The 14,818-nt window shown below is 36.5% G+C and overlaps 1 long non-coding RNA gene across 4 annotated transcripts; it reads right to left on the minus strand.

Moving 5' to 3' along the window:
• Window positions 1-335: 335 nt before the first annotated feature.
• On the minus strand, window positions 336-7,337 carry LOC135787009 (uncharacterized). Of its 4 annotated transcripts, none has more exons than XR_010547028.2 (6): window positions 7,057-7,337; window positions 5,629-5,652; window positions 5,111-5,537; window positions 4,216-4,374; window positions 4,007-4,102; window positions 336-2,528 (listed from the first exon to the last, which is right to left on the minus strand). It is a non-coding gene; the product is annotated as an uncharacterized lncRNA (long non-coding RNA). The 4 variants fall into 4 exon arrangements; XR_010547027.2 differs by lacking the exon at window positions 7,057-7,337 and adding an exon at window positions 6,169-6,449; XR_012335567.1 differs by lacking the exon at window positions 7,057-7,337 and having other exon boundaries at window positions 5,111-5,399; window positions 5,629-6,449.
• Window positions 7,338-14,818: the final 7,481 nt, after the last annotated feature.

Below are 14,818 nucleotides of genomic sequence, written 5' to 3' on the forward strand. Positions count from 1 at the left end.
CACATCTTGTGTCTAAAAGTAATAATCTTTTATATGATTATGAGTGATGGTTTCAGATGGGGCTGCCATTCATTTCCTCTCTTAACACCTTTTTCCTGTCCCACAGCATCTATAAATAAATTTTCTCAACATCCACCCAAATTAAAAGCAATTTGTATACATCATCATCAGTAATGCTTGCTAAAACAAAAGTATCACAATATTTCTATGGCTCATAAATATTTTTATGAGATTTTACTAATATTTATGAGGATGTAACATACTTGTATTTATGCATTTGGCAGACGTTTTGTCTAAAGCGGCTCACAGTGCCGTACTGTACATACACTGTAAAAAAAAAATTGCTGCGAAAACGTAAAAAAGTGAGTCAACCTGATGCATTAAGACTTTTGCGTTGTCTCAATGTATTTTAAATAATTACACATAGTAATAATAAGATGTTCAGCCAACTAACACTTGCTTGTTTTTGCAATTCTGATTTTCTTATTTTCCTAATTAAGATTTTTGTTTTACACCAATTACTGTTGTTCAGTTAATTAGCTTTTTTATGTTCTGTGGATGAAGAATTTTCAATTAGCAAAATTATTATGCATGTTTGCCAACTAACACTTGCTTGTTTATGCAATTTTGATTTTTAAATTTTCCTAATAATGATATTTATGTCACCGCAATTGCTGTTGTTCAGTTAATTAGCTTTTTTATGTTTTGTGGATGAGAAATGTTCAATTGGCAAAATAAAGACAGGTCAAAAACAATTCTTTTTAGCATAATTTATTTCAATTAGAAATAAGATGCTACACAACCCCAAACTCTTCACAACATTTAACTTTTTTTTTTAAGTTGTGACACAGCAGCTGCACTTTAAAAAGTCTAGATTCCGTCTTCAGTAGGAACTTAAATTTTGCATACACGAAGCATACAGACAATCACTTAACTGTAACAGCATAAAACTTGTATCAATTTAGGATTTTTTTTTTATCCAACAATAGTGTTTTTAATGCCTTGACATGTTCTGTAATCTAAACCTTTTCAAATTACCCCATTTAAACCAACATTTAAAACACTTGTACAGTTTTATTTAAAAGGATAGTTCACCCAAAAATGAAAATTGTGTCATTTTCTTACTCCCATGTTGTTACAAACCTGTATAAATGTATTTGATTTGATGAACATAAGATATTTTGAGGAATGTTTGTAACCAAACAGATCATGAGCCCTAAAAACAGATCATGAGCCCCATTCATTTCTAAAGTATTATTTTTTCCTACTATGAAAATGAATGAGGCTCATGAACGGTTTGTTTACAAACATTCCTCAAAGCATCTTTCTTCCTGTTCCTCAAAATGAAGACATTTGTAAAAAAATAAGAGTGACAAAATGTGACAGTTTTCATTTTTGGATAAACTATCCCTTTAACAATTTCAATTTTAAACAACCAGTTATAAGAGCAGACATGCTTACTGAAACCACTAACCTGGTATGGTATGATGTAATACAAAATTACAATTATATACACTTTAAAGGGTAACTAAACCCCTGGTCAGAGCGTGACTCCACCCACTGGCAATATTTGAAAAATGCAAGAAAAGTGGGCAGATCCCAACGGAGATAGAGATGACGAACTAAAGCTCGTACCAAGTGTGTGTTGAGATCGTAACAAGGGCGTGGTGAGCTTGAATCTGTTTACGTCACGAGTAATTTTTTGAACCCAACATCCAATAGGAAAATTTAACTGCAGTAGCCACCGTTCAACCTGAAGAGGGCAGCACTCAGATGTTTTTACACTATATATTGCAGTATTGAAACACTTTATATCCAAATGTCAAAAAACTTACTAAAATCAATGAGCAGCACTAATAAAGCATCATTCTTACAGATCATTAACTAAAAAAAGTTGGTTTAGGGTTTAGTTACTCTTTAAGAACAGTCTTATGCATCTTATGACAAGCAAAATAGATGTCACCTTAAAGAATCACGTTGTATCCAAGCTGCACTTTAGGTCTATTAACAAATGAATCCCAAAAAGGATCCCAAAACACTGTTCTGATTTTCTTTACAACAGTTTGTTCTTCAGAGAAAGCACACGTTTGGTGCATTTGGAACAGTTTGACATCTGTAACAAGAAATAGAGATGCCAACTAAGAATCCCCAGACCTTGTATCCAAGCGAACTTTAGGTCTTAAAACAAATGAACATCAAAAAGAATCCAAAAACACGGTTCTGATTTTCTTTACAACAGTTTGTTCTTCAGAGAAAGTACACGTTTGGTGCATCCAGATCCCAGCTCCATGAAAACATTCTGAATGGTGTCAAAAGTGTACTTAAGAGCTTGAGGATAGGACATGTTTAATGCATACAGAAGGCCAAAAAGGTATGCAAGAGCAGTAGAAATATCTGGGAGATCTTTCAAAACGACGACCTGCTCCAACACAACAGCAATGTTTACAACCTCTGGTGATGGTCCCTGGGTCTCATCTTCCAAAACACAGAATGGCAATAGACACTCCTTTTGCCCCATCTTCGTTGTCCTGTTACACAAACAATAATCTATTAGAACAGATATTTTGTAGTTGCATTCTATCCATAATAGACCATAAAAGTCATAGTCATTAGGGCTGGGATGGTTGTAATTACCACAGAACCACCGCGGTGGTGGAGTGCAACCCACGGTCGGGAAGTGTGCATGTCACAAATTATAAAAAATATAAAAGTATAATCTTGCCCAGTGAGATGTCTTAAGGTTAGTGTTAACGCAAACAGCCCGCAGACCCAGAGTTAATGCTCTATTTGCAAGGAAAGACAACTGATATAAGTGATGACCCGCTGACTTGGGAGCAGAACAATGAGGCAAGATATTGGCCGTTTCTCAATTCGAAGACTGTAGCCTCCGGAGGTCGCATTTGCAAGCTGCATGCGTCATCAAGATGTCTTATTTCATAACATTAACAATTATAAAGTTGACTATTATTCTTTGATAATCATACATTGTTGTAATATGCTTATGACTTGCAAATGTTCTAATATGCTTATGACTTGCAAATGTCTGAAAATAATAAACCAGGCTTGATGACATGCAGCCTGCATATGCGACCACCGAAGGCTGCAGCCTTTGGATTGAGAAACGGCTGTTCTGGCTTGGTCACTTAAAGTTGCGAAAAAGTATCAATCTGCGCTACCAGTATACCATCAGAACGCGTTTTCAGCGCCTCCGGAAACATTATAACCCAAAAAAGGTTTCTCACTTGTTGTTTCATGAGTGTAAGTGCTACAATAAACACGCAGATATGCGGCGATCCCCTGGGTCCTCTGGGGCTCGGCTCGAGCAGCCGACGAAATGGCCAAGTACATACGCACAGTTGCTTAACATTTACTTCACGTCGCGTCTAAAACCACACGGAAAACATGATCGCGCCGCTTTCCCCCTCTTCAAAACGCCTTTCGTTGCTAAGTAACCTAAGCATTGCCTGACCCTGTGACGAGCACCCACCAGCAGAGAAAGAATTTCACAAACACAATCTATAACCACCGCACCAAGAATGCCAATATGCAAAACTAACAGATTGAAGCTTTCATTTGTTCCTGCCTCGATAAAAATGCTGAACTCTACCAAAAAATAATGTCCACACAACATATTAGAACATCGTGTATACACACTTAACATTTTAGATTTATTAATGGATGTATTTTTGTTTATTATTATTATTAATGTTTGGGTTTTTTTATTGTCTGTTCAGAACAACACTGTAGCACCTTTGCCCAAGACAAATTTCCCTTCGGGGAAAAATAAAGTTTGCCCTTTAACCTAACCTAACCACCTTGGTGAATTTGTGCATTACCACCGCAGTGGTAAAAAAACTGCCACTGTCACAGACCTAATAGTCATTAAACAGTCAACATTTGCAGACTCACAAATATAAGACTAGAACAAGTAAATATTCACTTTTTTTAAACAAACCTAATGAACAAAAATAATCAAATCTCAAAACTTTAAGCCTTTACTACTTACTTTGCATGTCTTGAACAGCTTGTTTGGGTCCTCTCAAAGAAACAAAGGCAGGCCTTTCAAAGCAGTAGTCCTTCTGTGATTAACAATATCGGTCATCTTAAAAACATACAAAGGTAACAAACAATTAGCCAAAGTAAGAAAACGGTTCATATCAGACAACCTAATGTGAATAAACCTTCACAACAGTTAAGTTATGAAACTAAACTTGCCCTTTCATCAAGTCTTTCTAGGAGCTGTTCCATATCCTCTCCAAATGCAGCTTTTCGAGCTCTGTATACTTTCAAGAGCTTTGTTGTAAATCGGTCCATTGCTGCCCTGAAGACATCAAGAAGGTCTTTATCCGGGATTCTGAAGAATTCCTCAGCAATCTGTTTATAACAAATACATATTGTAGTAACGGTAACAAAACTTAAAGCATAAACCGGATAAAAAAAACATGCGTCTTAACTTGAAATACTATTCATGCAGAAACACTACTTCTTGTAGCAAAATCAGCGTGAATCTAATGTCAATGTCCTTTAATACACCAGAAATGGCATTTACAGATAGTTAAAATGTGTATTACATGTGGTGCCTTAAAGGGTTAGTTCACTCCAAAATGCTATTTTTTTTTAATAAATCACTAAATCACTTGTCGTTCTAAAACACAAAGTGATCCGATTGTCTTCAAAAATATCTAAAAAATGTGTTCTGATGATAACCAGGAGGCTTTGGTCTGTCCGATTGACTTCAGTTTGTTTCACAATTTCCCTACCACCCCACAAAAAAAGAAAAGGCATCGCCAAAAAAGGTCCATGTGCCATCAGTAGTTCAATAATAATATTATGAAGCAACGACAACACTTGTGTGCACAAAAAACAAAATGAGCAGTTTTATTCAACAATTTGAAGTCAATCGGACAGACAGAAGCCTCACAGTGTTAATTAAAAATATCTAAAAATGTGATCTGGAGACAATCAGAAGTGTAAGTGATTTTTGATAAAATTATCATTTTGGGGTGAACTAACCCTTTAAGTAATAAAAACATTTTACACGTTTCTAACAAATTTAGGATAATAAAACAAAATCATTCAAATTAGCCTTTTTAACAAAGAAAAACATTACCTGTTCCTGGAGAAAAAGTGCAGGCCACCTCTGCTGCAAGTCTACAACCATTGGTTGATCTTCTACCACTTCTTTTCTCCTCAGGGAAAAAGTTAATTCCATTTTTTCACGTATGATCACCATGTTGCTTCTTGCCTTTTTTGTTTCATCAATCAATAAAAGTTTTTGTTCTTCAAGTGAAGCATCTGTGTGGTTGCATGGATGTTCCGGGAATATGCAAGACTGCTTTTTCATTGGGCTGTTCCGAGATGTCAGTCAGGCTGCAAAGGGCATTCCCAAAATCAGGGTCCTGAAATTGCAAGATGAACTGTCCTTGTAACTGCAGTTTATCCTTCAGAATACTAATAAGGGACTCGACAGACTGTGGCACTTCAAAAAGCTGAAGTCGGGCATCGGTTAAAGAAATGACAACTCACAGTAGTAAAGCCTGTAAAGTGAGAGGTAGACAGAGAAAGTTCTTTAACTAAAAATTACAATGATTTTTTCCCCAATTTAAAAAAAAACACCTTTACACATACCATCAGGCAAGTATTTTCATAATCCTGGAAAATAGAAAAAAATGCATGAGTTACAAACGTATTTGAAAACACATGAAAAAAAACTAATTTGACAATATATTGCACTCAATATGGTAATATTCTTCAGCATTTTTAACTAATTTCAAACTGTTTAAAATCATGTTCACATGATAATAATCTAGTTCCAATTTATTTATACTTTATTGTCTTACATTCACCAAGGAAACCAAATGGGTTAAGGTTTACTGCTTAAGGCAAAGTAGTCATTTGGTGACAACTAATTACAAAAGTGCTAACTATAGTGTGCATTGATACACAGAGACAAAATATATTGTCAGTAATTTTATATACTGATAATTAAGCAAGTATAGCAAATAGCACTGTAGTGTGTTCACCGTGGAACACAGCATGCTTCAGAGAAAAACATGTACAGAAAATTACCGTTTGGTGAAAATGTAAATAAATCCTATACCCAGTCATTGGTGAAATGTTTACAGAATTCAGCAGATTTATAGTTTTGGTAATTGTTCATGTACATACCATAAACAAGAGCTTACAAGTTTAAGTACGAAGCTGAAGGAACAAATCCGACTTCTTTTCGCGAGTAGTCTTATTTATTGCGTAGTCAGTGAATTTACGATGCCTTCCAAATGGCGCTTCGGTCACACACACAACAAACCCACGTGATAGTCCGATAGTCGCATTCATCTCGAAGTTGTTAATGTAAACTGCTTTTTCCAGACTTTGGAAAGAGGTTGATTACGACGTGGGTTTCGTGTGATGTCGACAAGGCACAGGTACGACGGATAGATTGAAAATACATAATATGCATAGAGCGCTACGCAGACTGAACGGCGTATGACGTCAAAGTACAGCGAGAGCATACACAGCAGACTGTTCTAGAATCAGTATTGCCGTACAGCGTAGTAAAAGTCAAACACATCAAAAATCCGGTTTAACACTATGAAAAATATATTTAAATTCGTTAATACGGAGTACAACCACTTCCTCTTAAACATTACAATAGCACCACATTATCAATAGCCTAACAAAAAGCCATCAATATTAACTCTGGACATTTTTTGCTTAAACCATATTTTCATTAAGTACGCTAATATAACCGCGTAAAGTTAATATATAATTTGCTTCGAGGTCCTGATTGGATTGCGTTATTGATTCCGAATCACTAGTTCATATTCAATTTCAATATTTAACCTTACATCTAATTTTAAATTTCAAAGATAAATATAAGTATGTCAACATTACAACTTTTAAGTGAAAATGATAATTACCTGCCACAATAAGTCTTTATGAAAACTATGCTTCCACTGCGCAAACATATTTGCATCACTAATGAAATACATTGTTTGTAAAAAGAAAAAGCTTTTCATTTCAAGTGCTTAAAATTAATTAACGTTAATTACTCACCTGAAACTGTTTCTCCCTGCTCCAAGTCCAAAATGGCAGCCAGAAAACGTGGCGAGGCTGATAATGAGAAAGGAAACCCCGTAGATGCATGCGCGCGCAACTCAATTATAAAATGTATGTTCATATAACTTGGTTAAGGACGTTGCTACAACATTTTGCTACATATTGTTGGACTAACATGGATTTTTACATAGACTCACAATATTCACAATTCCAATTATCTGTAACTAAAAAAAAACTGTTTTCTGAACAAATGGTCATTTTATTTTTTACAGTGTATATGTGTGCTCTTGCACATCTTAGCAATGTCGAAGCAACTTAGATTGTCAAGCATTACTCATCATTTTTTTTACATTTTAAAGATAAATATTTTTTTGGTTTCACTTGTATTTTGTATTACTATCATTGTTATTCTTACATTTTCCTCTAATGTTTATGCTATCCATAACCAAAAAATTTTGTTGTGTATCCCAGACGGACAGAGACAGACATATGTGCCATATTAACGTTGGCTTTCATTACCTCCTCATTTTCAGATTAACCGCTTGACAAAAGCAATCAGCAAGCACAAATCCCTGTAATTATGTGGAATGATAATAACAGCATAGCGAGATGTTACGACTCTCATCACCGCACTCCATAGAATATACAATGACCATGTTCATAGGCTTAATATAGCTGTTAGCATCAAACAAGTGAACATATTTATATTTCCTGTCAGCAGCTTACAGAGCTGTGAAAAACACAAAAAAAGCTTGTCTATGCTGTGACAGACTCAATATGAGAAAGCAACAGGGTCAAGCTTAAAAAACAACAACTTTTGTTTTCAATTCTATCAGGAAATTAATATAATCGCTTTCAAAAATGTGCTTGCTATTTATATTTTAAACAAGTTATGTTACGCTGTCTATGTCTAAAATTTAAACTATAATATGTGCTCACATAAGCCGGTTAACATTTTGCAGGTATAAATTTATGTGCTTCGGGTGGCAAATGTTAAAATAAATAGGCAGTATTAAATTCAAAGCTATCATTTAATATCTCTTAAATAATAAATCAAAATTTAGTGCTTGATTTCTACAGTAAACCTCACACCCATGCGACACATGTGCAATATCTCCAACAAACAGCTGAGCACATTGTGAAGATGGCTGCACCACAGGGGAGTGTGTGTTTGTGTGTGTGTGTGTGTGTGTGTGTGTGTGTGTGCCGGCACGAACACTGTGCTATATTCAGAAAGCTCACTGGAATGGCATTGATGAAGCCTGGAGCACCTGGGGCCTTGTCTCTCCCATCCTGTGCCCAAAGCAGAGGGCATCCAGCTGGGGCAGTGAAAAGCTGTGGACAGGTCTGGGCTCCAGGCCAACGGAGATTCTGAAAGCATGCTGGAAGTCAACAGAACTCATTCATCCTCACTGTCAATAACTGTATGACATCATCTCCTGCACAGGCAGACTCTCATTTATGATTGGACCAGAAATAGAGTTTGTCTTGACTGGATGATAATTGGGAAGACGAATGTTTGCGTCATTGCAAGCTCATGCACTATAAGCGACTGCCAAAGTTGTGAGGAGAGCTGAGGCTGTCTGCAAGCACTGGGTAAATTATTACTATAACCCTGAAATTAAAGATGAGGGGGGAAATGCTCTGGATGAGGACAGATGTTGTGTTGATTGTTAAATAAATAAATGTAATGCTGCCTCATGTGTAAGTTGCGTTGGATAAAAGTGTTTGCTAAATGTATAAAAGAAAAGACAAATTAATGCCTTATGTAATTTTATACAAATGAATACATTGTTTTTTAAAATGTAAAATAATTGTTCAATTATTTAGTAAAAAAGTACAGTATATACCACGGGTCATCAATGTGGTCCCCGCTAGACCCCTGGTATATACAGTCCAAAACTTGGGAAGACTTTCAGAGAACTTTTCTATCTGTTTTCTTACCAGAGGACTATCAAGACGAGTTGGAGGATAGGGTAAGAAACCAGTTGCAGGGTGCAAATGAAAGTGTGCGTGATTTTGTTTTTTCATTTCAAGCATTATTCAAAAGGTGGAGAAATGAAGCGACAGAAGATGAGATATTGAAAGCTTTATTTAAGGCTATGAATCCATATTTTGCAAGTCAGCTTCGAGGGCGTATACAAACGGTAGAGGAGTTGGTGAGGATAGGAACACAGATTGAGAGAGATTATGACCAACAAAGAAAGTATAATCAGCTTTAGTTATCTAAAGTTACTGTAGGTGACCAAAACTCACAAGCTAGAAAAATGAAAGTAGAAGACACTAAGGTTGTTCCATCACTAGAGCCCAGAAATGTAAGTCTATTGTGCTGGAGATGTCATGAAAATCATTCTCCAGGCTCTTGTCCTACTTTTAAAGCTTCCTTGGGCGGGAAACACTCTGGGAGTCAAGCCCAGGGAAATAAGGAGTTCCAGGGTCGTAATCAGCAAAAGGGTTTCGTCTCTTCTTATAATACTCAGCAACCTCTACAGAAAGATCAAAGTAATGGTAGGCAGAATTTTGTTAAACCAAGTAAGAAGGGTGGCCCTGCTACTCTTCGTCAATTAGTTGTTCCTTTAACAGTGAGGAATTGTATGGGGAAAGCACTTGTAGATACAGGAGCTACCTATACACTGTTACATACTGATTTGTGGAATCAAATGAAAGGGGCTAATGAACAATTAGACGGGTGGCATGAAGGACCTCTGTATTTGGCCAATGGGGATGCTACTGTACCAGTAGGGCAGAAAGTTTTGGATTTCTATCTGCATGGTTTACATTTCCAGGTCCCCACAGTAGTTCTTTCTGCTCGGAATTTGGTCTATTCAATGGTGCTAGGACTTGATTTCATAGCGTTGACTTGCTTGCAACTTAACATCAAAGATCAGGTGTATAGTTTTACAGAGGATGTGGAAAAACTTGTTTTCCCATTTCAACCACCAATTTCTCCTGGAGATTCCTGGAGATATTGTAAACCACCTGTGGATGTTAAACCTACTACTTCTCTTTACTGTGCTGTACCTCCAATTCAGCCTGTATGTCCAGATAGTGAGTATATAGATCATTGTGTCCAGGAAGAACTTAGTGTAGATCCTGCAGAGTTAATTCAGAATAAAGTAAGAGAGAGCATTGTAACTGTAAAGGAATCTTATGAACTTTATACCTTGTTGTATACTCACCCTGAAGTATGTACTTCATCTTTGGGTAGAACTCACTTAGTTCAACATAAGATCAAAGTGTGCTCTGAGGTAGTGATCGCACAAAAGCCTTACCGATTGTCAGAACACAAAAAGCAAATAGTTAAAGATCAAATTGATGATATGCTTGCACGGGACATTATTCAATCATCCCATTCTCCTTGGGCATCCCCAATAGTGTTAGTCCCTAAAAAAGACGGAAGTCAGCATTTTTGCGTGGACTATCGCAGGTTAAATGCAGTGAGTGAAAGTGATGCGTTTCCTCTTCCCACTGTGAGTGAAATCTTAAGAGTCACTTGCTGGGGCCACTGTGTTCAGTACCCTTGATCTCAACAGTGGGTACTGGCAAGTGGCGATGCATCCAGAAAGTATGGCTAAGACTGCTTTTGTGTCCCCTTTTGGGCTATATGAATTCAAGGTTTTACCTTTTGGTGTGAAGAATGCGCCTGCTACTTTTCAGCGGCTTATGAACAGGGTATTAACTGAGTGTTTGGGGCAATGTTGTCTGGTTTATCTAGATGACATAGTGGTTTACTCTGCAAATTTCAGCCAACATATACAGTATCTTCAAAAGGTCATGACATGTTTAAAGAGTGCAGGTTTGACCATTATTCTGAAAAAATTTCATTTCTGTCTGACAGAGATTAAGTTTCTTGGCCATGTAGTAACTCCTGAAGGTGTGAAGGCAGATCCTGCTAAAACAGAGGCCATTCAGAATTTCCCGGTTCCTACCAATTTAAAGGAAGTCCAATGATTTTTGGGACTGAGTGGGTGGTATCATAGGTATGTGCCTAATTTTTCAGCTATAGCAGAGCCCTTGAATGCCCTGAAACGAAAGGGAGTACGGTTTCAATGGACAGGTGAATGTCAGACATCTTTTGACAACTTAAATTTGATTCTGAATCTGGATTCGTTATTCTGGAGGATAAGGTGTATCGGAAGGTGTTTCATCCTTCTAGAGGAACACATTTCCAAGTGTTTGTTCCTCAGAACCTTCGCCAAATTATGTTGGAAGCCTATCATTCAGTAAATATACAGTAGCAGTATTTCAATACAGTACTTACAACGTAATACGTCACAAGTGAGAAATAACAGATTTAAGGTTTATCTGTTATCAGAGTGACCCACTGGATGTGAATTTTTAGGTAGATACTCAGCTTAAACTCCATTATAGAAAAGGCCTCCTTTCCATGGACTAGCAAGGATAAGTTGTCCCCTTCCACCATCTGTTGGCCCATAAACACTGCAGCTGGACTGATCAGTGTTGCTCTTCTCTCTCTCTCTCTCTCTCTCTCTCTCTCTCTCTCTCTCTCTCTCTCTCACTGCTGAGACCTCAAATACTGTGCTGACCAGAGACATAATAGCTAAACATGGTGTCTGTAGTCCTGCCTTACAGTTAAAAAAAGCCAATCATCTTTTGATAGAGACATCACAATTGTCACTAGGCTCGAGATGGAATTGGATGTCCTGCCTTACAGTTTTTTTACTGTTTATATAGCACTGAATTATTTCTCAGATTTTATTATTGATTTGCATTTAATTTGTAATTTGATAGCCTGGGTGCCAGCCCAACTTAGCCCCGCCCACAACATTTCAGGTTGGGAAGTTCGGTCTGCAGTCGCTCCGTTGTGGCGCTACTATGCGTGACTGAAAGCTGATCGGACCAATCAAATTGTCAGGGAGGGCTTTATATGATGATGGACAGATAGTAACAAATGTGATAAACACTATAAACACATATTTATATTAGATTTATGTTTAGTAGAATTAGTTTAGCAGGACTTGCATGCTTATGAGGTCATGTTTACCATCACATCATCTTAGCTTTTGTGCAATAATTACTTTGCTTTTCTCATATATCTTTTTATAGAAGAGTTTGTGATAACACAGGATGGTATATGAGTTCAGACAGGCCCATAGCACAGAAGTAGTGTCAGGGTGGTCATATTCTCTACTCATTCCTCACAGTGAGCACTGTGGCCACAATGCACCGCTAATCTCATTTGTCTCCCACACACTAAGTGAGAAAAAGTGAGAGAGAGAGTAAGACATGAATTGCAAAGTGTCTATGGCACAGCTGAGAGAAGACATTGGAGATAAATTACATGATACCAGGAGAGTAGCATAGAGAATATATGTTTTTTAAGGACTTTTTAACTCCTGGTGTGCTGGAGAAAAATTCGACCAGATCCGCAATCTTCTTATGGGATATGTTCTGTACTGCACACAGACACAGAGACGTATACAATCACACCAATGGAAAGCACATTTATATCAAATTAAGGACAATATTGCTTTGCATGCAGTTAGTAATAGACTGCAGAATGTTTAGGTGGGGGTGCACAAAAACCATCAGTGGTACCGACACATTACAGAAATTGCATCCTTGATGGCGACACTTCTAAAGATGATACAACTCAAATTTTAAGCTTTCCTTGAACTTCCTCTGGTGTACATTTTAATATGCCCATGCCTTGGGAATGATCTGTTTTTCCTAACACTGTTATGGCAATACTTCAAATGAAAAAGAATAAATAAAAATGATTTTATTTATTTGTGTGATTTGACAGCAGTTCTTTCAAGTGGTAGAAAAGCAGCATATAGGGACACCGTGAGGAAAAGCTGTCAGCATGTTGCATATTAATGAACTGCATCAGATGAGATTTTAGACTAGAACTAAAAGATTTCAGACTAGAAACTAGAACTGTAATTTTTATAAAAAAAATGTACAAATTTGAATTAGTAAGTTTTGTCATACATTTTAAATAATTGACATGACAATTACAAAACAGAGAATCATTTCAGAGATGACCCCTGTATTTCCTTATGTCTACAGTAGTGGCCAATGAGTGATTTTCAACTTTGACCAGCTGACATCTTTGCTGACAAATTGTATTCAAGATGCACAAAAATGTTATGCATATTGCATTATGCTTGGAGTATAAACCCAAGCTCAGCTTTGAGAAAAATTTAAGAAGACTTGGCAAAAGTTACACACATCTCACGTGCAAAGTTTTTGAAGACATATTAGAAGAAAATGACTTAAAAATTTTACCACAAACATGGATCAACAAATATTATTTAAAAGATGCTTTCTTACATGTGAGCTTTTTGCTTTTCCATGCATTTATGTTGTATATTTGACTGAAACCTTGATTTACTAATATGCTTGGGTTTGCCTTTTTACCAAATAATTTTTACCACCAAATATCTTAAAGGGCGGTTTCCCGGACAGGGATTAGACTAGCCCTAGACTAAAATAAGTGTAAGAGCTGTCCGAACCGAAAACAACTTGCACTGACATATCTTTAAACACATCAGTGCCCTTTGTTTTGCCTCAAAATGCACACAAGTAGTGTTTTTAGTAGGGCATGTTCGTTAAAACTAGTTCCTAATAAAAATATATAAAATGTATAAAAATATTTCCTAATTAAATTAAGGTGTAGTCCTGGCTTAAAATAATCCCTGTCTGGGAAAAACCCCTCAAAGTTTAGTGTTTTGTCCCTATACACCTCATATTTTGATGGTTTAAGCAACCTGACATGGCATAAAAAGATAATATTGAGCAACTTATTGTACACCCCCCCCCATCTTGCTGAGACAATAGCTTTACCAGATTTTGTTCTTCTGAATTTTTAACATCTCTGTGCCTCACCCTTTTAAATTCCCTGCCAAGAGCTGTGGTACATAATTAATGTGATGCCTATTTAACTTGGTTTAAGCATTTAAAAGCAGGGCCCACCCCCACTCACATTTAGAGTGAAATCCTGAGATATCAATTGCCTTGCAGCTGGCATACTGAAGAGCACCCTTACACTGCATCAAACTAAAGTGGAGTCATTAAATTGTTTCATTTTCCACATTCCTTAAGGGCTTCCTATTCCAAATGTGGGTGAAGAAGTTGCATTAGCCTTTTACTTTGTTTCACAGGTGGCCTGGACCAGTCTCTTGAGAATTTATTAGAGAAACAAATTAGTAAACGACAAATACTGTACAGTCGGCGGATCAATACTGCAAAATAAACCCTGATCATGTGGTCGGCCTTAAAAACTCCAGAAGTTGTTGTTTTGTGACAATGACAGGCTTAGATACATTATTATTTTTTTATACAAAATAATAAAAATATTTGACGTTATTAAAATATCAAGTTGTTTTTTATATTAAATGAAAGGAACAATGTACTACTAAAAATAAAGATTAAAAATGGGTCCTTAAATTAATCATTACTTATTTTGTGATTATTATAGTCTGTAGAAGGTTAAAATATCTAAAATTTGGTGTGTGTGTGTGTGTGTGTGTGTGTGTGTGTGTGTGTGTGTGTGTGTGTGTATGACCAATCAGACTAAAGTATACCTGTGTATTAAACTTCACTACATATCATAATTCATTGCAGTTTATAGTTATTTCTTCAAGTTTTTTTAATTTAATTGATTTATGACAACTTAGATAAGATAATGTATACTTTTTGCAAGATATGTAGCTATTTGAAACCATGTAGATATTGTGAAAAAACTCTGCTGGATCATAATATTAATGTCTACACTATTAAATCCTCAAGAAGC

This window comes from Paramisgurnus dabryanus, chromosome 20 (assembly GCF_030506205.2).
Source record: "Paramisgurnus dabryanus chromosome 20, PD_genome_1.1, whole genome shotgun sequence".
NCBI classification, from domain to species: Eukaryota; Metazoa; Chordata; class Actinopteri; order Cypriniformes; family Cobitidae; genus Paramisgurnus; species Paramisgurnus dabryanus.